The sequence below is a fragment of the Ceratotherium simum genome, chromosome 19 (genome assembly GCF_057802395.1).
Source record: "Ceratotherium simum simum isolate JZ-2026a chromosome 19, ASM5780239v1, whole genome shotgun sequence".
In the NCBI taxonomy this organism is placed as follows: domain Eukaryota; kingdom Metazoa; phylum Chordata; class Mammalia; order Perissodactyla; family Rhinocerotidae; genus Ceratotherium; species Ceratotherium simum.
In genome coordinates, this window is record NC_141918.1 from 20,088,338 (window position 1) to 20,114,006 (window position 25,669).

The 25,669-nt window shown below is 37.8% G+C and overlaps 1 protein-coding gene and 1 long non-coding RNA gene across 5 annotated transcripts in view; one reads left to right on the forward strand and one right to left on the reverse strand.

Moving 5' to 3' along the window:
* Positions 1-25,669, forward strand: part of FUT9 (fucosyltransferase 9) — a 109,360-nt gene that overhangs the window by 24,207 nt on the left and 59,484 nt on the right. For 2 of the 4 annotated variants that reach the window (XM_087443898.1, XM_087443900.1), the window contains exon 1: positions 16,952-17,188. The exons of 1 other annotated variant lie outside the window; for it this stretch is intronic. The gene's annotated coding sequence lies outside the window, so the exon portion shown is untranslated. Of the gene's footprint in view, positions 1-16,951; positions 17,189-25,669 lie in introns of those variants that run through there. One more of the 4 variants, XM_087443902.1, reaches the window with a different exon arrangement.
* Positions 13,150-25,669, reverse strand: part of LOC147914507 (uncharacterized) — a 36,069-nt gene continuing 23,549 nt past the window's right edge. Inside the window, exon 3 of the long non-coding RNA XR_015555238.1 lies at positions 13,150-13,201. This is a non-coding gene — a long non-coding RNA (uncharacterized LOC147914507). The remainder of the gene's footprint in view (positions 13,202-25,669) is intronic.

Sequence of the window (25,669 nt, forward strand, 5' to 3'; positions counted from 1 at the left end):
TTTCAAATTATCTCAAAGGTATTACGTTTGTGATAGGTTATCTATAACACAATATGGAAGCTATATTTGAATAATCAGTTTCTTCTGAAATGTATTTTTTCCTATTGGTTTTCATTCTTTAACAATATTGATCCTGATGATAAAATCTAGACAAAATATATAGGCTAGTAGATCATTTTCACAAATATTGGAAAACCACTAGTTCTAAGAGTTTTTTAGTAGCTATTCTATGAAAAAAGAAAAAAGTATTCCATGATCAAATAAGAAATGTTTCAGAAATGTTGCCTACTACAGTGTCCTCTAAGTTTCTTTCCATTAGCATATGAAAGGTTCTAGTCAGTCCTGTAGAAAGGATGTCTGCCAAAAATATTTTGAGAGCAGGAAGAGTAATACTGCAGAAGCAAACAGCATCCAAATTCTGAAGAATCTTTTTATGCCTTACTGAAAAGTTTGGAACTTCTCCAATTTTCTTTTTAGAATGACCACTTTGGCAGCAATGTGAAGGATGGATTAGAGACCTATTTAGGGAACTTTTTCAGTAATCAAAACAAAAAACAAAGCAAGAGGAGTTATAATCATACTGGAAAGAAGTAGAAATATTAAAACTATATTAAAGAAGAATGACAGGATTTGAAGATTGGCTGAATGCTAGGGCTAAAAATTCAAGAGTGGATCAAGTTTACAGATTTGATACTTAGTGGATGTTGGAGCCACTTACTAAAATCAAGTATATAAAAGGGAGCATCAGAAACAGACGGGATAAAATGGAGAATCTATTTTCATATATGTCCAGTTTGAAGGACCTGTAGGAAATCAAGGAAGAGACTCTCAGTGTATAGTTGGATATTGAATCATGAATTCAAGAAAAAGACCTAGGCTATAGACGTACTAGCAAATAGATGGTAAGGTCATGGGAATGGATGAAGGCACTCAGAGACAGTAGTCAGAATGTGAAATATAGAGAGCATAACAGGAACAAATAAGTGTTAGGTAACTAAGTAGACTCTACAGGTGGAAAGACATAAGTGAACATGTTCATAAAACCCAAGCACAGAGAAAGTATCAAGAAAGAGGGAGTAATTATCAATACAACAGAAAAGGTCAAGTAGGATATATAAGAAACAAATGGGGGGGCCGGCCCCATGGTGTAGCAGTTAAGTGCACGCGCTCCACAGCTGGTGGCCCGGGTTCGAATCCTGGAGGGGCATCGACGCACCCTTTGTCAAGCCATGTTGTGGCAGCGTCCCATATAAAGTGGAGGAAGATGGGCACAGATGTCAGCCCAAGGCCCGTCTTCCTCAGCAAAAAAGAGGAGGATTGGCATGGATGTTAGCTCAGGGCTGATCTTCCTCACAAAAAAAAAAAAAAAAGAAACAAATGTGCATTGGATTCAGTAATGAATCAATTTTTAGTCATCATTGCCAGCACAATTTCAGTGAAACAGCAAGGCAGAAACCAGATAAAAGACTGGGTGGGTGGTATGGAAATGGAGATAGCAAATGTAAGCTACTATTTAGTTTGATAGGAAGAAAAGTAAATAACAGAGACACTGAAAATATAGGCTAAGGGATGGTTGGTTACTTCAGATTCTTGAAGAAGCAAGAAGGGATGGGCTCTACAGGGTTTCATCTTTCACAGTGATAAAGAAAAAATGTTACTGATAAACATACATACAGATAACTTGATAAGTTTAAATGCAGAATATTGAGGGATTTCTCATCTGTTGAATCTTATACTCTCTTTGAATAGAAGGCAATTTCTTCTGCTGAGAGTGAAAAGAAGTTTAAATCCTAGGGGCTTCAGGAAAGTTCTGAGGGTTATGAAAGAGCCACTCTGAGGAATGAATGAGTGGCTAGGGACTTTTTTATCAGGCTACTGAGGACCCAGTTGAATTAGGAACAATGGATTTGTACTGACACCACACCATTTAGTTACATGATTTTCCCTAGAAGTGATCAGCAATCTCAGTGCAGGAAATGAGAAAATAGTTGGACTGGCCCAAGGTCAAAGAGTAAAGTTGTTGAGAGTTTTGGTGAGATAATGTCTAAGCAGGAGAATGGAAGAGGATGACAAAGGAATTAAAACATTTTCAGCTCAAGAAAATTCAGTAGCATGACAGTAGAAGCAAGGAAGTGAGAAATGTAGCAGTATAAGAAGTTGTAGGATATATGAGTGTGAGATTTCAGAAGCAGAGCCATAGGTTATGGTGATTGGCCATGAGGATGACGGTTGAAGGAGCATGCAAATGAAGGTCACCAGAGATGACATGGTTAAGCAACCAAGTAGCCATAATGTTGGGTGTGTTAGCTACATGATTGCCCTCAATTAGGGCAGGATTAGTTTAAAGAGAAAAGCGGAGAGTCAGAAGCCGAAGAATTCAGGGGTTATTGAAAACAAATAGGAAGCAGGAAAGTGGGTGGTAAAGAAGGAAAAAAAAAATAGAAAGTAATCTACCTGGACAGCTAGAGCATCAAAGATGTAAGAGGATTTCACCCAGAGGTAGAGGATAAAGGAGCTATTGAGGAGAAAGGACTCTGGGGCTGGTGAAGTGTAGGAGAATGAGGAGCCTCATGTGAGACCCAGGAAATTAAGTCAAGAAAGCAGAGAGTTCCAGAGAATATAGAGGAAAGCATGGGTTTGAGTCAAACGAGAGGAAGGCAGGGGCCGGCCCCATGGTGTAGTGGTTGAGTTTGGCATGTTCCCCTTCAGTCGCCTTGGTTCATGGGTTCGGATCCCAGGCACGGACATACACCACTCGGCAGCCATGCTGTGGTGGCGACCCACATACAAAATAGAGGAAGATTGGCACACATGTAAGCTCAGGGCTAATCTTCCTCAAGCCAAAAAAAAAAAAGATTGGCAATAGATATTAGCTCAAGGCAAATCTTCCTCAGCGAAAAAAAAAAAAAAGAGAGAGAGAGAGAGATGAAGGCAGAGTAGCAGAGCAGTGTTGATGTGAAGGGAAAGGAGAGGATGGATTTTCACCAGGGCTTGTATTTTATGTACTGATCCAGAGTGGCAGGGATAGGAAACTTGGTGAATTAACTTGCTCTGAGTTTTCAAAGAGAGCTCTGGAATTATGTTATAAGCTGAGAACCCAGGAGATCTGGGAAGTTTGACAGTGGTAGACCAGTCCTTGCTGACACCTGACCTACTGACATAGTACTACTTCTCCAGATTCTGCTTGTCTTCTCTGAGATTTTGCTGGCTATGACTTAGCTACCTTTTTCTTTAATTTATTTTTTTATTTTTTTGTGAGGAAGACCAGCCCTGAGCTAACATCCGATGCCAATCCTCCTCTTTTTGCTGAGGAAGACTGGCACCGGGCTAACATCCGTGCCCATCTTCCTCTACTTCTTATGGGACGCCGCCACAGCATGGCTCAACAAGTGGTGTGGCGGTTCACCCCCGGGATCCGAGCCGGCGAACCCCGGGCCGCCGCGGCGGAGCGCACGCACCTAACCACTTGAACCACCGGGCCGGCCCCTAACTACCTTTTTGTTTAATTACAATTCATAACCTTCTTCCTGTCTGCTAGATACACCCCTCCCAATTCTGATCTTATCCTTCCTACACTTCACATCCCAGCCCTTCTGTAGGAATTAATTAAACAATATATGTATATCTGTGGAAGGATATTTTAAAGGCAGTGTCAAGGGTAAGGTTAACAGCTTATACAAATGGGTATTCTCATAAACTTGCCTAAGAAGCTGTAAAATCCTTTTAAAAACTGGTAATTTCAGAGATGGAACCAGGTGTAGGAAGATGGCAAAGAAAATCAATCCCATTAGAATTTTCGAGTCTTAAGGCTAGTTTCTGGTTCCTAAATTCCTCTGTACAGCTTCTTCTTATATTACCAACAGATACCAAAGGCAAGATTAATCTGTGCTTGTAACAGTACTCAAATTTTCTTCCTTCTGGCCATAAATAGGAAAAAAATGAAACATGACCAGGTCATAAATAAGCACAATGACCAGAAAAGAGCTGGGCTGTGCCAGTGTCCCATCTAAAGTTATAGTCTGAGAGAAAAAGCTGGCTGCACTTTGCCGAAAGTGAACAAAAGACCAAATCCCAGAAGATCTACAAGGGAGGAAAGCGATCAGAATCAAGACAGACTTGATTGGGAGCTGTTTACTGTTCGTCATCAATGAACATAACGTGACTGAAGGAATCTGATCCCAGATCAGAGGCTGCTTGTCTTTTTACTCTCTTTCACCTTTGTCCCATCCCCCCACCTTGAGTAGTTCATTTTCTCTGCATCCTAGTCTATTATGGGATAAATATTGCAGGTTGTTCAGAAAATTTCACAGAAAGGAGTAGCTACCAGAAGATTCATGATACGTTATTTTGTTTATGCATCCTCAAAAATCTCATTAAAATACACACGCTACATGTAAGGAGTAGTGTTTACATATTAGGACTCTCTATTACTATATACTGAGCTAATGTGGGTTTCTCATTATTATTATTATTTTCTTATTATTACTATTTTTATCCAAGAAAGAGCATAGATATAGGGGAGCATATATAGGATCATCAAGTTTCTAACATAATAATAAACTTAAAATCATAGCAACATATGATTTTAAAAAATAATTTAACATAGATTATATCATGTGACCTTCATAAAAGCCCTGTGATTTTGACAAAGCAGATATTTCGCCTGCAATTCAGAAAGAAGGAAGTTGAATTCTGGTGAAGCTTAGAGTCTTTCCCTAAATGGCGTAAGTAGTCAAATGTCACGGCTAGAAATGACACCAAGACCATTTTAACTCTAAAGAATGTGTTCTTATCTTTACATTGCCTCCTGACCTGATTCTCTGCATTTTCTGTAGTTGCATAATCTTGGACAAGTTATTTAACCTCTCTAAACCTGAATTCTCTACCTGGAAAATGTGAGTACTAAATGCCATATACCCCATAAGTTTGTTATGAGGATGAAATGACATCCTGAATGTGACTGCTTGGGTCAATGCCCAGGAGCACAGAAGCCCACACAAATGCCATCTGTGCTATTATTTCATTTATAAAATAGGAGAAAAATTTAGAGGAGTTGAGGATTCCTTCGCAGGTAGGTATTAATTCAATAAGCATACATTGAGTGTATATATTATACACCACGCACTGTGATAGGTACTGGAAAAGCAACATAAAGATATAGCTCCTTGCCTCAAGTGGTTTCTTGACCAAGGAAGGAAAGTGCTCTTGGTACTGCTTGTCAATTTAGGATTAGCAAATACTAATTATTAGTAAAATTATTAATAAAACTATTAGTAGCAAAATTTATTTCAATAATTGAGATAGAAACAGTGGAGAGGAGATGGTGTAGGCTTCAAGCAAGTTCTGTGATCTTTGGAGTTGCCCAAATACCTTGCACGAAAGTTTCACTTTGTGGTCAAGAGTAGTCAGGAAAGGTCTGGAGGTTTAGGAAATGTTTTCTGGAATGTGGCATTCCAGGCAGAGAGAGAAAAATGAGCAGAGGCAACGAAACAGGAACTGATTCAGTGTGCTTAGAAAATTGTAAGATGGCTAGAGAATAAGGATGACAAGGGCCCAAATAAAATATAAACTAATGGTTGGACAAGAAGTAATTTCTCAAAAAGCAGGTGAATGGGGCCGGCCCGGTGGCGCAAGTGGTTAAGTGCGCGCACTCTGCTTCAGCAACCCGAGGGTTCAAAGGTTCAGATTCTGGGCGCGCACCAACGCACCGCTTGTTAAGCCATGCTGTGGCGGCGTCCCATATAAAGTAGAGGAAGATGGGCACGGATGTTAGCCCAGGGCCGGTCTTCCTCAGCAAAAAGAGGAGGACTGGCATCAGATGTTAGCTCAAGGCTGGTCCTCCTCACAGAAAAAACAAAAGCAGGTGAATCATATGATTCCATCCTTCTTCCTTCTTCCCATCCTTGCTTCCCTCCCTCCCTCGCTCCCTTCCTCTCTCCTTCCTTCCTTCCTTCCTTCTTTCCCTCCATTCCCTCCTCCTTCCTTCTCCCTTTGTTTCTTCCTTTCTTGATTGCTTTTTAGTACTGCCTTTCGCCATGCCTCGACTTCCAATCCTCAGGATACCATATCCTTGGTGTATGTCAGTGCTGAGCACAGGACCATTAGCACCAGTATTTGATCAATGAGATTATTTTAAAATATAAAGATACGAACTTGGTGGGTGGACTGAAATTTTAGACAGACTGGCCAAGTTGTGTATCCCTCTGAACAAAGAAGATAAGTGTGAACCATACTGCTCTGTTAAAAGCTAGGAAGAGACCACATGACATTGTGGACATTATTTAAATAATTTAAGCAGATCTCCCCCCACGCCCCACCCCATCCCCTTCTGCTTTGCTTTTTGCCCCTTGGAGATGGCTAACTCTGCCTGTCCACCTGTCGCCGAAAGCCCGACTTAGCGAGCAAAGAGGCGAAGCTTTCCAGATACACAGTGAACCATACGTCTCTTCCTCCCCCAGTGGGTCTCCTGTTGACCGCTCTCTCTTTCAGTTCTCTCATCTGGATGTGTCTTCACAGCGTGGGGCCTTCAGCCACACGTGAGCTTGCACACGCACATGCGCACACACACACAGAGTAATGGGAACCTGTTTATTACGTCATCTGTGACTCTTACTTTTGTGGAAAGTTGGTTTCTAAATCCTCTTTCTTCCTTGGTGATTTTTTTTCCAGTTAGTTGAACGAATGATGATATTTGTTTGCGGCTTCCACTGTTGCCTATAAAGAGCACCAGTTATTCATTTAGGGAAATTGCTTGATCAATGCTATGCAGGGCTATTATATCTTTTTTCTGCTGAGAGGAGAAAAGAATGATATGCCAGATTGAAACAACTGGAAAAACAGATTGCTGAATTAGAAGTGAAGATATAATTAGTTGCACCCTTCAATAATTGGTTAGAATTTGAAGCATTTAAGTCTGTACATAATCAAATACTGCCTGGAGATGTTACAGCATCCTTATTTTATGCTAAATAGATTTTTATGGAAGGGCAATAAAGGAGGAAATCTGCTTGCTAATTTGATTAAAAACACGATGGATCTCTGTTATTTCAGCTATTAAGACTCCAAATAGGAGGAGGCTGATTAGAAAAGAAAAGAAGAAATTAATTTCATATTTGAGATCTATTATCAAACTGTCTATTTTTAAAGTGGAATTATTCTTAACAATTGAAGATGCATTTTTATAATTACTCTTGGAAAAGAATAGATATCTTCCTAGCTTCTCTTTAAAATGATAAAAAATCTAAAGAAATAATAGCACTATATCATCAGTATTTATGGGAGAGAGAAGGTAGCTTATTAACCACATAAGCCCATTTCACAGAAAATACAACAGAGATGGAAAGAATTCCACTTGTTGAAGGCCATCCTGAAACACAGAGCTGTAGAGTCCCATAACTTAAAGACTGTATCTATTCTCTGCTTACACTATTTATGATTTTTTATTATGTTATAGCTATTAGTGAACACATCCCTTTTGCCTTTTTACTTATTTATTCATTGAACAGATATATACTGAGCACCTACTGTGGGGCACACAGTGTTTCAGGCACTCAGGACGCAGTAGAGAATGCAGAAGACAAAATTTCCTACCATCAAGGATCTTGCAATCTATTTGAAAATGGACAATGTGAAAAATAAATAAGTACAATATAGAGTATGTTGGGTAGTAGTAAATGCTAAGGAAGGTAAATATGTAGGAAAATATGAAGTGTGGGATGAGTTTTAATTTTAGAGATAGTAGTCAAAGAAGACCTCACTGAGGAGAGTTTGGGGTGAAGATTTGAATGAAGTTCAGGAGACGCCCTTGTGGATATCTGAAGAAAGCCTTTAGGCAGATGTGCAAATGCCCTGAGGCAGACATGTGCCTGGCTTGTTGGGGTAACAGTGAGAAAGCTTGTGTTGAAAGAGCACATTAGAGAAGTGGCAAGGATGGAATCGGAGTGGGGGGTTGCCTATTCTGTTAAACCTTAAGGTCACAAAGTCACAGTGAAGATTTGACTTCAGATCCGAGTAAGATGGGAAACTGGCTGATTTTGAGCAAAAGAGAAATAATCTGCCTTATTTCATTAGATGTGAGCTTCTAAATCGCAGGGGCTGCTGTGGACCATGCAGCTTTGTGCCTTCTTGAAGTGGCCTACCCTGGTGCCTCTTACATAGGGTTCAGAAATATGTTTTAAATAAATCATAGTTCCAAAGACAATTCCAATGTCCTTTTCTATTTGTATCCTATCACACTACTGGTTTGTAGACAGCTCAAGAACCTTTTTATCTACTTTATTATTTAGTACTCAATCCACACAGGAAAGTATTTATTAATGATTCTGGTTACCTTTTACATACCAAATCTAAAATGTGGCTCTAATTTAAACACAAAAATGACAAATTTAGAAACTGCAAAGAAAAACTTGAAGGGTCAAATCTTTACCATCCAGCTTAAATGCCTGTACTTCCTAAGAATAGGCAAATTTGATGAAAGTAAAATAAAAAATTATCTTGATGCATCATGCATATGGTAAATATTCTTTGCTTTTCCTGCTTTGGAACTACATTTAAAGAAGAATACATTAATTCTGGAGTGCCACTTTGTTGCAAAAGAAGCCAAAGGGATATCTCTAAGTTTTTATGTACTTTCTCATTGTTTTCCATGTTACCATAGAACAGCATTAGTACTTGGTGAAAGTTTTGTTTTATTATAAAATGGTAAAATGAATTTTAAATTTATTTCAAAAGATGCATCGAGAAGCTAGCTAAATGTGCTTGTGGGTCTGCTCCAGCCATGGTTTTATTGCTGTTAATTGACAAGCCCTATTGTACAACACTAAATTTGGAACTGAATATTCTCTTATCTTTGGATAGCTGTAATTTAATCAAGCTTGCTTTAGCTCTCTTATTATTTCATAATGAAATGTAAAATATCTTACAAACAAATGCCTCCCTTCCAGAAATTAAATTGAGAGCAAAGAATTCACAGGCCAAAGAGTAACTATCAGCACAGACACAATTACCTTCTCACATACAAGACAAAGCCACTCTCCCTTTTTTTATTATCCAATATCAGAGTAGCAGTATCTTTTTTCCCTACTTGTACAAGTACCTACTATCCTCATTTTTATCCTAAAGCAAAAGAAAAGGGTAAGCAACTGTGGGATATAGAAATACTAAAGAGATTGGTGTGTTTTCTGAGAAAAACTAAGTTTCAGGAAGCTTATAATTGTAGATCTTAAACATACAGCAGAAGTAAGCCTTCTTTATATTTCTAAAAGCAATGTGAACATTTGCCACTAGTAGCACCCAGAGTGAAGATTTCTTCTCTCTCCATCCTTCCTGTGCTAATTGCAATGATGAAGACCCCAGGGGGTTGGTCAAACAATCATCTCACACAAAGTGCTGAAGCATCACTGGATGATGGCTGGCCACGATGGATTCAGGCTTGCATAACTAATCTGCTGGAATTCTTTGAAGATATCACAGCCATGCTAGATAAAAGATACCCAGAGCTGAGATATAGTTAATATTTTAGGGAAAAAAGAGTACATTTGATAAGGTTTCACATCAGAGATAAAGGTAAAAAGAACCACTGAACATGGGATAAAGAGCACAGAAGGGAAAATTAGTTTTAGAGACAACTACAAAGAGAAGCCTTCAGAAGAAACATTTATGTTGGAAAAAAAAAGTGTTGAAACTGGGCAGTACATGTGCAATTAACTGAAGGCCAATACTTCACTAAAAACCATTTTTAACCCACTACATACCTCACCAAGCTGATGATAACTAGAGTTCTTTCTAACTGCGTATCGTAGGAGATGAATCAGTCACTAAGCTAGAAATGTGAAGTTCTAGGTTCTAGTGACGGTAAATGACTAAATGACCTTTGGCAATTAACTTAACCACTCTAGGTCTCAGATTCTTACCTAGAGAATGGGAAATTCGGGCTAGATAGATGGCCAAGTCCCTCCTATCTCGAAAATTATTTGATTCTAAGAGCCTCATAGGGCTCTGAGGAGTTTGGAAGATAGAAGCCAGTCAATCACCACCATCAAAAACCAAATAATCAAAACATGAGTGAATAATCATCCAACAAGTCCCATCACTGAGGTCGGTAAAGTGTGAGTGCTCTGTTAGTGCGTCAAAAACAGACTCGGACTGCTGACTTTTTCAAATTTTACAGTTTTACTTTTAGTAAAAATTACATGGCAAGTCAGTCGAGCAATGGAAATGTGCTAGGAAGGCTATTTGCTTCTGAATTCTTGATAACTTTATTGACCCTAGGAGACCAATGAAATACAATCATGCGTTACTTAACAATGGAGCTATGTTCTGAGAAATGCTTGTTAAGCGATTTTGTCCTTGTGCAAACATCATAGAGTGTACTTACACAAACCTAGATGGTGTAGCCTACTACACACCTAGGCTATATGGTACCAATCTTATGGGACCAGCATCACATATGCAGTCCGTCGTGGACTAAAATATCATTATGCAGTGCATGACTGTATTCCAAACCCTAAAGTGGCCTTGAGGAAGCTCAGGTTGTAACAATTTTGTATTGCCCAAGATATATATTGCTGCAAGTGTATATTTTATAATAGGGTTGAAAAGACATTAAAATAAGAAAAAATTAAATCACTACTCCTGTGGTATAAATAAATTAATATTTAAACAAATCTAATATCTTTATTCTGACTCTATACATACACCCAAGTCCCAACAAAATGTTCTCTAATTGCCTTTATGTGACTGTGGCTTAACATTTGGGCTGTTAGACTTTGAACTACTTGAGAAAATAGACTGCTTTCGTTATACAATTCCCTAGCATCATCTTACACAATCAGCACTCCATGCATTTTTGTTAAATTGAATTGAATTCTTCTATCATCACCAGAGTGCATTTGTTTTAATGAGGAACATAATTATTAATTTAGATGACATGTAACCAAGTTTAAGACAGACAAAGAAGTCTTTATTGGAAATCACAATGGAACATTTTGGGGATAAAATAAAAATATTGACTTAAAATTTATCCCACCATGCCTTATAACCCCAAATGGATGAATATTTTAATGCCTAAAACAAATGTGTTCACAGCATAACCCTTTTTGAAAAGCTACTCTCATTTCACCAAGTCACAGAAATTTGGTTGCCTCAGATCGGGTCTCTATTAGCAACATCAGATAAAACTCAATGATTCACAATTATCAGCAGAGTCAAGAATAAACATTTTTGAAATCTGAACATTGCTAAAAAAAAAAATACAGCTGCGAGTTCCACCAAAAGCAAACTTTTCTTTGTCTGAACTTTTAATAATTATGGTTCTAGAGGAAAAGATAATTTCTGCCCACCTGGACCTTAGTTCTTTTAGGAGGAATAAAACATATCCAATGATAATCCCAATACAGGAGAGAAGATAGTATAAATTAGAGACTTTCAGATAAATTTGTGTTAGAATTCAGGAGAAGTGATCAAGAAGTCATTGTAAAGAAAGTGGCAATTTTGATAGGCCTGGAATTTAAAGTGTGGGAATTAGAGTTAAGGGAGGGTGGACCCAGCATTCCAGGTAGAGAGAGCAATGTGAGGCAAAGCCGGGGTGAGGGAGGTGTGAGGCACATGCTGAGAAGAGGGCCTCCTTTTACCCGAGCCTCTACAGTGTGTGAAAGAGAGCCATGGGCAATAAAGCACCAGTTGGTGGCGCTCTTTGGATGCCTGACGTGGACTATAATCATCAGGCATGGACGAGGCATAGGGGATTCTGAGATGGGGAACACTGTGCTTGAGGAGATTTATTCTGGCAGCTGCGTGTAGGATGGATTAAAGGAGGTGATGCCAGTTCAATAGCTCCTCAGGAGCACCTAATCCATGTGCCACTGAAAATCAACCTGCGTTCCCCAGCCGCACACAATAGGAAGACTGCCCACCTCTTTCCAGAACACTCCAGATCTGTGAACAGTTAAAACCTTCCTATGGTTGAGCTGGGTGGAGCTGGCCTGGTAACAATGATGATAATAAAAAGCACATGTAATTCCCAAGGATCAGGGCGTAGAGGCGAGATAACATTCTAACGACTCCCACTTTTGTTCCAGTTTTAGGTTTGGAAGTTTTATAATAGCAAGATACTTAATTCATCCTGAGATTTGAGCTAAGCCACTGCTATCAGCTTTCTAATTATTTTAGCTTTATCAGTGTGGCCACAGAAAGGAAAAGTGTGATTCCATAATTTAGATTTGCAGATAAGAAATAGATTCAAATTGATGTTTTGGATATATGATTTCTGAAGTTAGCAGACTTGGTAACAGCAAGAAAATGCTTTAACCTAAAGTCATTTGAAGGCTAAAATACATATTAAACTTAGACTCTAAAGGAAAGTGAGCAGAGCCCTGCTTCCTTGAGGCTTAAATGCTTTGAATAAACTTGATAGTGAGTGAGCCTTAGGATAACTTCTACTTCAAGATGAGCCTCATCCGTGGGTCAGGCCCCTGTAGAGTATATGTAATAGAAATTCAGAGTTTTTTTCCCCAAAATATATTACAATGTCTGAAGGAGATAATCTCATTTCAACAGAGAGAAAAGAAAATCTATCAAAGAGAATGGAAGAAATTATACTCTCCTTCCTTGTCTTTGCTGCCTAAGGTGAAGTCAAATTGTTTGCCTGTTATCAGATCCAGTGCAGACACACTTTAAGGAGACAAGCCTTCCTTAAAGATTTTTGTCAGGTAAAGACATCAATCTTGCCTTCCTACTTCCTAGAGGGCACTGTAAATGGCCACAGAGCATATCCGTATACTAGTTTGCTTGCCAAAGTTATGCAGAACAAAACTCCCATAAATTCTCCAGAGATCTGTTACACAAAGCTATGAGCAGAGTTTTGTTATATACAGATTCACTTTCCTCATCTCTCGTGAGCTTTGAGTTCCAACTAGGATATTTTGGACCTAAGGAATAATTTATCCTTTTCTTTCTCCAGGAAGCAACCATCCAATATAAAGGGAGTTACATAATCGAGACATAACTGTGAGCTGTGAAACTATTTTTAATCACCAAAACCTGCTTCTTGTCATAAAAAGATCTCTCGAGCTCCATAATTTGAGGGAGAAAACAATGGCAATCTTGAAGAAATACAAGCAATGAATTAGAGAAATGAAGTTGAGAAACGTTCAAAAAGGGATCAGAGGGCATTCTTGTTCACAGGTCCACTTGATGCCAGAGCCTGTAGAAATAATTTGAGAGATATATTTAGTGCCATTGAAACTGTTTCCATCTTTACTTAGGGAGATCAGATTTAGGTTTTGAGAAACCATAGGGAAGGAGCCTGTATTTTAAGATCTGTTGCTACCTGGGATTCTGTCCTTGGACATTGACCCTTCTACGGTCATCAGTTCCTCTGTCATGGTTTTAGCTACTACACACTGTATATGCTGGTGATACCCGGATCTATAAATTCAGCCCAGATCTGCTCCCTGAGGTTCAGATTTGAATAGTGACCTAGACTTACACATGGATGACCCTCTCACGGGCATCTGGTGCCCGCCATGTCTTCTACAGCACTGTCAGCTCTTGTGGCACTCCTCGCATTGCATTTTAAATGCCTATTTCACTCCCAGTCTTTTTCACTGGACCAAAAGCCCTGAGAAGGCTGAGGCTATGTCTATTTTGTTCATCTTTGGAGGCCTAGCTCTGGGTACATAGCGGCTGTTCAGTAAGTATTTCTTGAATAAATGAATCAATGGAGCGGGGTTGAATAATTCTGGAAATTATACTTTCATAAAATGTCCTGAAGCAATCTGCTCTGTAGCCACTGCCATTTAGGATGAAGGGACTGCGTTAGGACTTACCTATGTGCCTGTCCACATAGAGTCGCAGCATCCTGAGTCACTATGTATGGCCCTTTTACACTATGATTTGCTGTGTGACTTTGCCTAGGAATAGTCTGCCAAGTCCAAATAGTTTAGTATTACTGCCCATTCATTTGATAGAGTTGTAAGTGGAGAATTATTGTCTCTCAGAAGAATGCTGCTAAAAATGCATTCAAAGCACTACTTGAAGAGTAATATGAGAAGTGTTTTCGTTGGTTGAGTGAAAGCTGGGCTTTGCCTCACAGAGGACAGGTCAACTGCATCTGGGTGTCTTCTGGGGTAACTCTAGAAATCTAGTTAGGAACAGCACTAAATGGGCGCAGAAATTTGAGGTATAATAAAGAGGTCACTAATTCTTCTCATTAATAAAGAAAGTAGAGTGTCTTAAACCCAGCCATCATTTTCTCCCATCTATTAAGTGGATATCAAACTGGGTAGGTAAAAAAGTATTTAACTTTATCGTATATTTGAAAGTTGCTAAGAGAGTAGATCTTAAAAGTTCTAACCACAAAAAAAGAATTGTAACTATGTGAGGTGATGGATGTGTTAACTAATCTTTTTTAGATAATCATTTCACAATATATACATATATATGTATCAAATCGTTATGTTGTATATCTAAAAATTTACAGAATGTTATATGTCAACTATATCTCAGTAAAACTGGGTGAGGGGGGTAGTAGTATTTAACCGTTGTAGGTAATTGGTAGGATAAATGTTCAAGAATCCAAATGTTGTAAAGAAATACATGTAAAAAATTTTTGAAGAGCATCAAATCAGACTATCTGAGACTTGATTCCTCTCAACTCATCCGGGATGTACTTTGTGCCCTCTCGGAGCACACTGCTTCCTTCCTCCCTGCCCTCTTCTCCTTTAAATCACTAAAGAACATTAGGCATTGACTGATGCTTTGCATTAATCTATATTTTGAAGATACTAGACAAACTGATGTAGTATCATTTTTTTATAAATGTGTAGGATTCCCTATAAATACAGTCATGCATTGCTTAACGACAGGGATACATTTTGAGAAATGTGTAATTAGGCTATTTCGTCATTGTGAGAACATCATAGAGTGTACTTACACAAACCTAGATGGTATAGCCTACTACACACCTAGGCCATGTGGTACTAATCTTATGGGACCACCTTCATGTATATGGTCCATCACTGACTGAAACGCTGTTATGTGGCACATGACTGTACACAATGTGAGAAAGAGTTACAAATACTTTCCAAATATCTTCCTAAGTATGAAATTTGAGAAATATCCTGAAAAGTCAGAAAAGTCAGACTGAATTAAGCTAAAAATATTAAAAGTCATATGATTTTCACTAGCAAGTTGTCTGTATCCTGTTAATGACTACTACATCTCAGATCTCTACAAAGGTCTTCACTCAGACAAGATAGAAATAGTAACTTGTTAAATGAGAATATGGGAAATACTGCCTAGCTCCTGAGGCCTCTCATTTATCACTGTGTCTTGAATCTCACTTCTCCAGTTTCTTTATAGTTTTCAATTATGAATGCTACAATCACTGCTGTCGTTAAAAAGAAAAAAAATAGATATCTTTATTTCTATGTGCCACAGAATTAATTTCCTGCCCCTCTCAGATACATTTCTTTTGCAAGTAATAGCCAGCAGCCAATCTCAATCTGGAAAGAAAATGGTTGAATTCTTAATTTTCCTGGAGAGGGAGCTACTACATTTATCTTTTGTTTCTGGATTTGATTATCAAATTGTATGTTTCTACCTCATTAACCTTATTTCATGATTAGTTTTCAGTGTGAGTAATGGGAGAGAGTGGAATAGATGCTTTCAATTCAATGGTTAATCTTGACACAATATTTGCTTCCATATACTAATGATGTACTTTATATTTCTCTCTAAATCAGAGCTCAAAGTACTTTATAGTTATCACTTTAATAATATTCATCATGCTTCTTGGAGTTGAATATTAGCAAACACGAAAGAAATACAAGGGCACAGAGTAGTGAAGTTATTTTCCTAAATGGTGATCCACTGTTAATTCTCAGTTTTCAGTTCTGGTTCCCTTACTTGTCTATATAGCCAAAATTAACCGGCCAAGTTTTATTTTTAAAAATTATAGTTTTTTCCGTTTGCAACAGTAATAAAAAAGCAAACAAATAGTACTTAGTTGTCAGTTGGAAATTACGAGGTATATTAGTAAAGATGGTTTTGGTTGTAAATCACAGAATGCACATCTTAAGCGTTCTTAAATAGTAAAAGAAATTTATTAGCTTATATAACTTAAAAGTCCAGAGGTGGGGGCTTTTGGGTACAGTCTGATCAAGCTTAACTCAATTTCTTTATAATTCTGTCAGCTTTTTTTTTCCCTACAAATAGCTTCATTCTTAGACTTGCTTTTCTCGTGGTTGCAAAGCGACTACTGCAGTTGCAGGCATTATTGTCCAGCTAGAAAGAGAACGTCTCTTTTCCCAGTAGTCAAAAATTTGAAGCCTCCTCCTGCTTGGACAAAATTAGTTCTTCATGTGTCCGCTTCTGAACCAATCATTGTAACTGGACAGGTCCTGCATATGCAGATAGAAAGGCAGGGGTTGGTATTGGATGACACCTCATGGACATTCTCTCCTGGAGGGGGTCAGTCCTCCAAAATGCTTGCCTTCTATGCACCATGAAGGGGTGCCATCAATGCTGAGGTGGCATTGACAGTCCCAGTACTTACCCACACTTTCTCGACATTTCTATAGGCTCTTCTTTAAATCACAAAAGCATTCTCTCTATTGTATGGAAAAGTGGCCCACAGTGGGTGGAGCAAAGAATCTCTCAAATCTACAACAGTTAAGATTAATTTTCCTATACCACCTGCCTTTTTTTGAATGCTCTTAGCAAGCTTATAAAGATTTAAAAATGTGATTTCTAAATTTCTTTGAAATCTGGAAAGTTACTAACTGGGAGTTGGGAGTGAAAAAAGACTTCGTGTCAAATGATTTCTTGTGAAAGCTTTTTCTTGTCTTTTGGGGGAAGAAGATGTTATGGGCTGAATTGTGTCCCCCTCAAATTCATATGTTGAAGTCCCAATCCCTAGTACATCAGATACAACCAGATTTGGAAATAAAGTCTTTAAAGAGGTGATTAAGTAAAAATGAGGCCATCTGGGTGGGGCCCTAATCCTATATGACTAATGTCCTTATAAGCAGAGGAAGAGACACTCACAAAGGAAGGACCCTGTGAAAAGGCAACAAGAGGGTAGCCATCTGCAAACCAAGGAGAGTGGCCTCAGAAGAACCCAACCATCCTGGCGTCTTTATCTTGGATTTCCAGCCTCCAGAACTGTGAGAAACTAAATTTCTCTTGTGTAAGTCACCCAGGCTGTGATATTTTGTTATGGCAGCCCCAGCAAACTCATATAGAAGGGTTGTTTGCTTTTTGTACCCTTGAATATCTGATTGTTGAAACAATTAATTTCTAGTTTTGTTTCTTAACATACCTTTGTTAGGTGCATTCTAACTATTTCTGGTCTAGGACTTTCTCCTGTAGCTGATTACATTTTTTATATAGCTGTATCCCTTTGGAGAGCATAAAACCAAGCTGTCTCTTCCAGCCTTTTAATTGAGGGCTTTGTGGTTGCAGTGAGGAAAGTTGATTTCACAGAAGGAAATAATTGTTTTGCTGCTGCTGTTCAAGGAATACTTCTCATACTTGGTGAGGCTGCTGTGTTTCTCTTCACCAATGGAATATGTAGTGCTACTAGCAAGTTTTTGAACTTTTACACTGGTCCAGGACTGGTAATTTTCCTTTCAACCTGCAAATACTTTGAGGATCAGATCTATGAGCCAGCACACCTATCACAATGATCTGTTTCTAATTTTGTTGTTGTTAATTAGCTCACCTTTTCCCCCTGGAGCCTTGGGAACATACTTGTTTGTTTTTTGGACTTTTTTTAAGCACTATATCTCTTTTCATTTCTTTTCACCATAAGCCCAGTTCTTATAAAATATAAATGAAATATCTCCTTTCTACTATGCGCTGAAATTTGGATCTTGAATGTGTAAATTGTGACTGCCTATACCTAAAGAACTGAAGCATCTTACCATTAAATAAAATAATGGGCAGGAAATGCTAGTTTCAAATGTTCTTTTTTTTGCTCAGTTCTCATTAAAGTTGGGTTGGTTTATTGTTGGAGAAAAGAGAGAAATAAAAGACAAACCTTCCACCTAGAACCTTGTCCTCAAAGGAACCAATTTAAGTATACCTAGCCCTAGAGAAAGACATTATGAAATCATAACTAGCTAAGAAGGCTAAACAAGTTCTGGTTACTTCTATTTGTTCTTTGATTCTATGTAATATTATCAATACCTTCACCTTCATTCCTCACATAATTGTGAAATGGATGTGATTCTTCTGTCCACAGTACCTCAGAAGTCTGTTACCAAAATCACTGAATATATCACAGAGGAGGGTCTTGAGCTCCTCAAAATTTGTTAAATAAATGTTAAATAAGGTAAAATGTAAAGAAACTTGCTCTTTTCATAATCTTTCTATTATTCTGATGAGTTTCTTTTGTGCTTTCCCTTGGAAGAGATTGCCTAATAATGCTACTAGGGGAATGTGCACTGAATCAGAGTGAACGATACTCCTAGACTTGGGGATATTTATGTTAGTTATAAGGAAAATTCTAGCTTAGTATTTATTCTGGACAAGTGATGACATTTAAATTCAATCAATCTAAATTCAATCTTAATAATTCTTTAAATGAAGCAAAAACAATGTAGAAGAATTTAAACATTTAAACCTCAGAAATGCCGATAAGGACTATAAAGTTAATTCAACTAATGATTTCAAAATCTTATATAACTTATTTTTATATACATATTTTCCAAAACAAGAAATGAATCCACTTCTTAGTGAGAACACTCAGTCTGCTATTATAATTTAAATCAATAGCATATTAACATAGAGCAACTCTGCTTTGCATTTTTTCTCTTTTAATAATCCAAGGATCACTTGTCTTCAAATTTACTATTGTCTTCTCTTTAGAGACAAGCTTATCAAAGAATATAGAGATTTTTCCATAATGATATGATGCAAATGAAAAGAATATATTTATAGCAAATGTGATTTCCATTGCCATTTATTTTTCTCTGTAAATCTGAAATTTCATTTATATCAATTACGTTATCCAGTCTTTAAGTATCACTAGTAGAACAAACATTATTAGAAAAGATGATTAGACACGGCTTCAACAATGTGACTTCTATTTATTTATTTATTTATTTTTGAGGAAGATTGGTCCTGCCCTATCTGTTGCCAATCTTCCTCTTTTTCTTCTTTCTCCCCAAACCCCCAGTACATAGTTGTATATCATAGTTGTAGAGCTGTAGCTCTTCTATATGGGACGCCACCTCAGCATGGCTTGATGAGCGAATGAGTAGGTCCGTGCCCAGGATCTGAACCAGTGAAGCCTGGGCTGCTGAAGTGGAACACATGAACTTATCCACTGTGCCACTAGGCCAGCCCCCTACAATGTGACTTTTTTTTTTTTTTTTTTTGTGAGGAGGACCAGCCCTGAGCTAACATCCAATGCCAATCCTCCTCTTTTTTGCTGAGGAAGACTGGCCCTGGGCTAACATCCGTGCCTATCTTCCTCTACTTTACATGGGATGCCGCCACAGCATGGCTTAACAAGCAGGCATCAGTGCGCACCCGGGATCCGAACCAGTGAACCCTGGGCCGCTGCAGCAGAGCATGTGCACTTTAACTGCTTGCGCCACCGGGCTGGCCCCTACAATGTGACTTTTAAACAGTGCTATTGCAATCTGCTGTTCTGAAGAAAATATGATTAGTGTTTACCATAATTCTCACAATGCTATTTGCCTTAGCTTTATATTTCACATTTCATGTTTCTAAATAAATAAATAAGGGGACACACTCTTGCTGACTTTATTTCTAATATATATTTTCAAAACAGGGTGAAAGCTGATGGCCTTTAATCATCCTCATATCATAATGGAAGTTTGGAGAAAAGGATTTTCTCCATTTTATATGTGTATAATATTGAACAAGTAAACACTGTACTGTGTAAGTTAAACTTTCTGTGTTATAGATATCAAATGTTAATCTATTTGAATTCATGACCTGGCAAGGGGAGTTATTAACTTCTCTCAGAAGGAAATCATTTGCAACAGGGCAAAAGAGATTGGTCTTTAATTCCTTAATCACTCCTTCTATGACTTTAGAGACCAGGCATTCATTAACCAGCCCTCAGACAAGGACTTGCTGTGTTCTTCTGATGATCAAATATTCTGGGGAGAAGGAAAGGATCTCGAGCCATCTGTGCTGCTGCCATGACATTAGATTTGCTGGTTCATCACCCCAAGTGTCCATGACTTCATTCCGTACCATTAATGACTAAAATTCAAGCTCCCCCTCCTTTTTCCTGTATCAGCCAACTAGGCTTGAATCCTCAGGACTTTAGCATCATTTGTTAAATTTATTTTTAAGCACTTGCTCATAGAATATCCGCTACTTCCTTGGCTTTGCTCTCTCTGAATGATGATGTACTAACCATTAAGTTGAGCCAAAGGGGGAAAAATAATTAAAAGCAACTCTTCTCTAGAACTCCTTTCCAAAAATCATACAATGAAGTAAGGCATGAGAAATTAGAATATAAGTTATTAAGATGGTTCTGTAAGACCAAATGCATTGGTAGACATATATGTCTACAGATGATTTACAAATGTGTAATTTGTAAAAATGTCTTCCAAAACAGGCTTTCAGGGCCAGGATAATTATACTGACTAAATCTTTTTGACTTGTTCTCTTTCACTCATATAAAGTCTGCTCATGGTATTTCAAATTATCCTTTGTGCTCTAAACTGTCTTCTCCTGGAGCTAGGATCCAAGATCCATTCATCTTTCCATCATCTCAGTCCTTAGCATAGTCCTTCAATTCAGGGCCTAGTAGGAGGCCAGTATTTGTTGAATAAATGACTGAATGAATCAAACATTACAGTTTCATAAGTGAATCTTGTATCAGTAGGATTCCAAACACATTTATTATTTTGGCTTTAGAGGTGATGGAAAGTCTTGGTGAATTGCATCACTAATTCATGCTTTCTTAGTGATAAAGTTAAACAGATATACTTTTCATTACTACCTTAGCTACTTTTTGCTGTTCTACTGTATATTCACTGATTATTTCTTGGATATATTGTTTTCACTGGTTTAAGTTTATATTATTAGAAAAAGACAAAAAAGTGAATCAGGCTGAACATCAGATAAAATTAGGTAAAAGTAGAAGAATCATCAGGACACTTCTTAGTTACATACAAGGTTTCTGACTGATCTTTTAAAAATACTGCTGTGCCCTGTTTCCAATTTAAAATATAGCTCAAAGCTTAAAATGGTGTAAACACTACTAATTTAGTTTTTGGCACATTGAATTAAAGTTGGGAATTCTGGAATCTGTGCCAATGATGGGATTGTGGTTCTATGAAGAGTTAGGGGTAGGAGTGGGGAGGGAGCAATTCTGGATTCCTCAATCTTTTCAGCAACTAATTATTTGTGTTGATGAAAGATACCACAGTTATGCAGTCTGGGTTTGCAGAATAAATAGCTTTAATTGCCATCTTTAATTTCGAAAACACTGACTGTGTTTCTAGCTGAACAACAAAGGCTTTGTTTACCTGGTTTGGGTAACAGCCACTCAGATCAATGCAGTGAAATAACTGGTCACTGTAGTTGGAATAATGTATATGAAAGCTTTAAAAAACTATAAACTTTAAAAAAGCTGTAAACTTTCAAGGCATTATTTACTAGATTGTTCATATGTAATGATAAAAATTTGTCCAACTTGATAATTTACTGAATTGTCCTGAGTCAGTCAAAAAATGTGGGAAAGACAACCTAATAATATATATTGATGATTTTTTGTTCTTTTTTCTTTTGTTTTTTGCTGAGGAAGATTTGCCTTGAGCTAACATCTGTCGCCAATCCTCCTCTTTTCACTTGAGGGAGATTCGCCGTGAGCTAACATCTGTTGCAAGTCTCCCTTTGTTTTGCATGTGGACCAACACCACAACATGGCCACCAACCAGCAGTGTGGGTCCACACCCGGGAACCAAATCCAGGCCACCGAAGCAGAGCTCACCAAACTTAACCACTAGGCCACCAGCATTGACCCTATTAATGATTTTTAATAATTTCCCCATCATAGATAGTTAGCTCTTAATTATCTATGGAAATGGAGTTTGGTGACAACATGGAAAAATGAAATTGCAGGTCTATCTATAAATACATTTGCATTACAAATATCATCCTTTTTCATGACAAAAATTACCACATTTGGATTTTTCTCTACTAGTGCTTATTATTTACTTAATGTGATAGAAATAATAATAATAATGATGATAAGATGATGATGGTGAGAGTGTGTGTGTGTGTGTGTGTGCATGGAGGAGAAAGAGAGAAGAGAAGGAAGGAAAGAAGGAAGGAAGGAAGGAAGGAAGGAAAGACGATTGAATATTCTATTCCTAAATTATAATTATGGAAAGGCAAATTATAATCACAGGATAACTTCCAGCTACTTCTATAGGGTAAATTAAGAAGGATATATTCCTTCAGTAAAGGAAAATCTGGATTAATTTAACTTTATAACTGCAGAGTAAAAACAATGATTGGCACAAGAATGACCAAGCTCAAGGAAGAGGCTTTTTAGCTATAGCTACATAGATATAGCTAGATATGGGTGTGGATATGGATATAGATATAGAGACAGACATAGACAGATTGGATTTAATTTATTTAGAAAGAATAGTAAATAGTTTCAGTACCTGAGGTGACAGTATATGAATACTTATGGACCACACAAATATTTATGGGATCTGGAGACAGCTTCACACATTTTAGCTATACTGGGAATTCACATTTTCTGTTAAATAGAAACTCTATTGTGTAGACTGAAAAAAAATAAAAGCAGTACCTATAACTTCTGTATTACTAATATAGTGAATGCCAGATATCTCTAAGAAAGTGCACCCATTCCTCTATGCCTTTTGTCACAGGGTATGAAGGAGGGGTGTTCACTTTTCCAAGAATTTGTGCTAGTGGATTTTCTGAGTTCCTTACTCCTCCAAACACAGTCTACTCTCAAACGCATCAAATGAGTTCTTAATTTCAGACAGTATGTTTTCAGTTCTAGAATGTTTATTTGGTTCTTTTTTATACATCTCAATTGTTGAAATTCTGCATCTTTTCATCCAGTTAGTCCACTTTTTAATCATAAAAGTGACAATTCTCTTGTGACTTAAGGATCACAAGATTCTCCAGGTTTTTCTTAGTACTTGAATTTAAACAGAATCCTAGGTACAAGCAATTTTCAAGGATTGTACCTCTAATGTTCTAAACTTTTGTATGTTGTCTGCATAATGTGTTACATTTCTCATTAAATCTCTTTTGTAATCAAATTGCATATTCTCAGTATCATCCACAGCCACAGGCTGAACAATGAGGTCATACAGCACGATAGGGAAATATCACAAAGTGCTAGCACTGTTTCCTCGGGGCAAGCTCACAAGTTGAGCAACAGCAAGTGGCCTTGCCAAATTGAAATAAGAGAGTTCTACTGACAGAATCTTTTATTTGGTGCACAAATAAGTGGCAATACCAGTTAAAAAACAATATCTTTATCTTTCAAAGCATTTGTTTGTATCCACTACACCCCAGGTAAAATATGCCAAATACCCAGGATGCTGAAATATTTCCAATCAATAAAAGTTTTCTTTGAAGGCAAACAAAAGTATTAGCATAGTCAGGAAGTCAACCAGTCCTTCTTCTACTTAAACTTATAATAATTGATTGACAAATTTTTGCTGGGGTAGAATGTTTAAAGGCGTTTTTCCAGACTGGACTATTATGCATTATACTGCTATTCAGGGATGTTGTATTTTGAAATGAGGTCTGTCGAAGGAGTCCTAATATCATTCTGTAGTATCATGATTGGTGAATGGTTTCTTAGCAGGTACACTCAACAATCTAAAGGAAGCCTCAATGTAAAATACAAAGGCCATTGAGACCCACTAGAATAGGCTCACAGTTATTTGATTATTAAAGTCTTTGGCCAAGACCGTGACAGTACACAAAGATGAGGGTGCCTTTTGATCTGTTCACTGGAAAGAAAAGTCAGAAACTGTGGCATCACTGGAGAGTTGGCTGGGCTTTGCTGCTGGTGCAGGCAAGGGAGCAGTGAAGAACAGGCTGGGTGTTTGAAAAGTCACAATGTTACCGGGGCCACACTACAGTGGTGCACCCAGCCTGGGAATCAATCACGAGAGCTGCCTTCAGCATGCCCCTTCTGAAGACAGTGATGTTCTCTGAGGCAAGTCAAATAATAGGACGTAGTTTGCTTATTTCATCATGTATTTTCAGGACCCTGTAGGTACTGCAGAACTTTAAGTCTAGGATTCTGCAATTCCCCTGAGGATGCTGGGGTTTTCAGGGCAGTTTGCTCTACTGCAAAACTTTTCAACTTTTCTCATGCTTCCTCCCAGCTTTTCTTCAGAGTGTGAGCTGCCTTTTCTTTCCCGTAGTTGTACCCATTAGTGAGGGCCAAGTGCCACAATTTCTTCATTTTTTCCCTATTTATTATCTCTTATGACTCTGTTCTCTCTTGGTTCTTCTCACCAAGAGACTTGGCATTTCAGTCATAACCAGTCACCATAAATATCCCTTTTCTTTCCATTTGGGAAGTTGGCTACTGATACCACGTTGTATTATTTGGGCCATCTACTCTTCTACATTTCTTGATTATGTGCATAATCTCTTATAAACTGATGGCTGTTTTTATCACTCCCTCACCCCCTGTGACTCTTCTCTGATGCAGTTGCCACTCTGGATATGTGCAATCATCCAGAAGATACACTTCATATATCTGAGGTATTACCACATATAAAATATTATAATTTGAGCATGAAGAATATATATCAAGTCTGTGCATAACCTGCTGCAGGCATAGCCATAGGTGGTTTTGGGTGAAAGACACTTTTAGGAGTTTACAAAATGATTGCCTTTAGAAGTAAAGATGTATTGCTTCAAAGCTTCCAGAGGATGCCAATACTGCTATGCTGTCACTATTTTCTATCTTCAAATATGATCCAATGATATTTACCAGTAGATATTGCTAATGATCAGAGTTGAATGATAAGTGGCAGTAGATGTCCCAGTCTAATCCTAGAGAATATTTAGATTTTCTGATGACTGAATACAACACTTCTCAAACTTTAATATACAGACAAATCACCTGGATGTTTCACTCAAGATAAAAATTCTGATTCAGTAAGTCTGGAGTGTGGACTGAGATTCTGGATTTCTAACAAGCTCAAAGCAAAGCAATGTTGCTGGTCCAAAGACCACATTTTGAGTAGCAAGAGACTAGGGCTACACAGTTCAATACAGCAGCCACTAGCTGCAGGTGGCTTTTATGGTGCTGTTCAGATCAACTATATTCTTACTGATTTTCTACCTGCTTAATCTATCAATTACTGAAACAAAGATGTTGAAGTCTCCAACTATAAATGTAGATTGGCCTATTTCTCCCTGCAATTCTATCAGTTATTGCCTCATGTATTTTGATGCTTTATTGTTAGATGCATACATGTTAAGGATTGTTATGACTTCTTGGAGAACCGACTCCTTTATTATTAAATAATGTCCATCCTTATCTTTGATAATTTTTCTTAATGTCATGTATGTTGTGTCTGAAATTAAGATAGCTACTCCAGCCTTCTTTTAATTACTTTTAATTATTTTCTCCATCCTTTTACGTTTAAACTATTTGTCT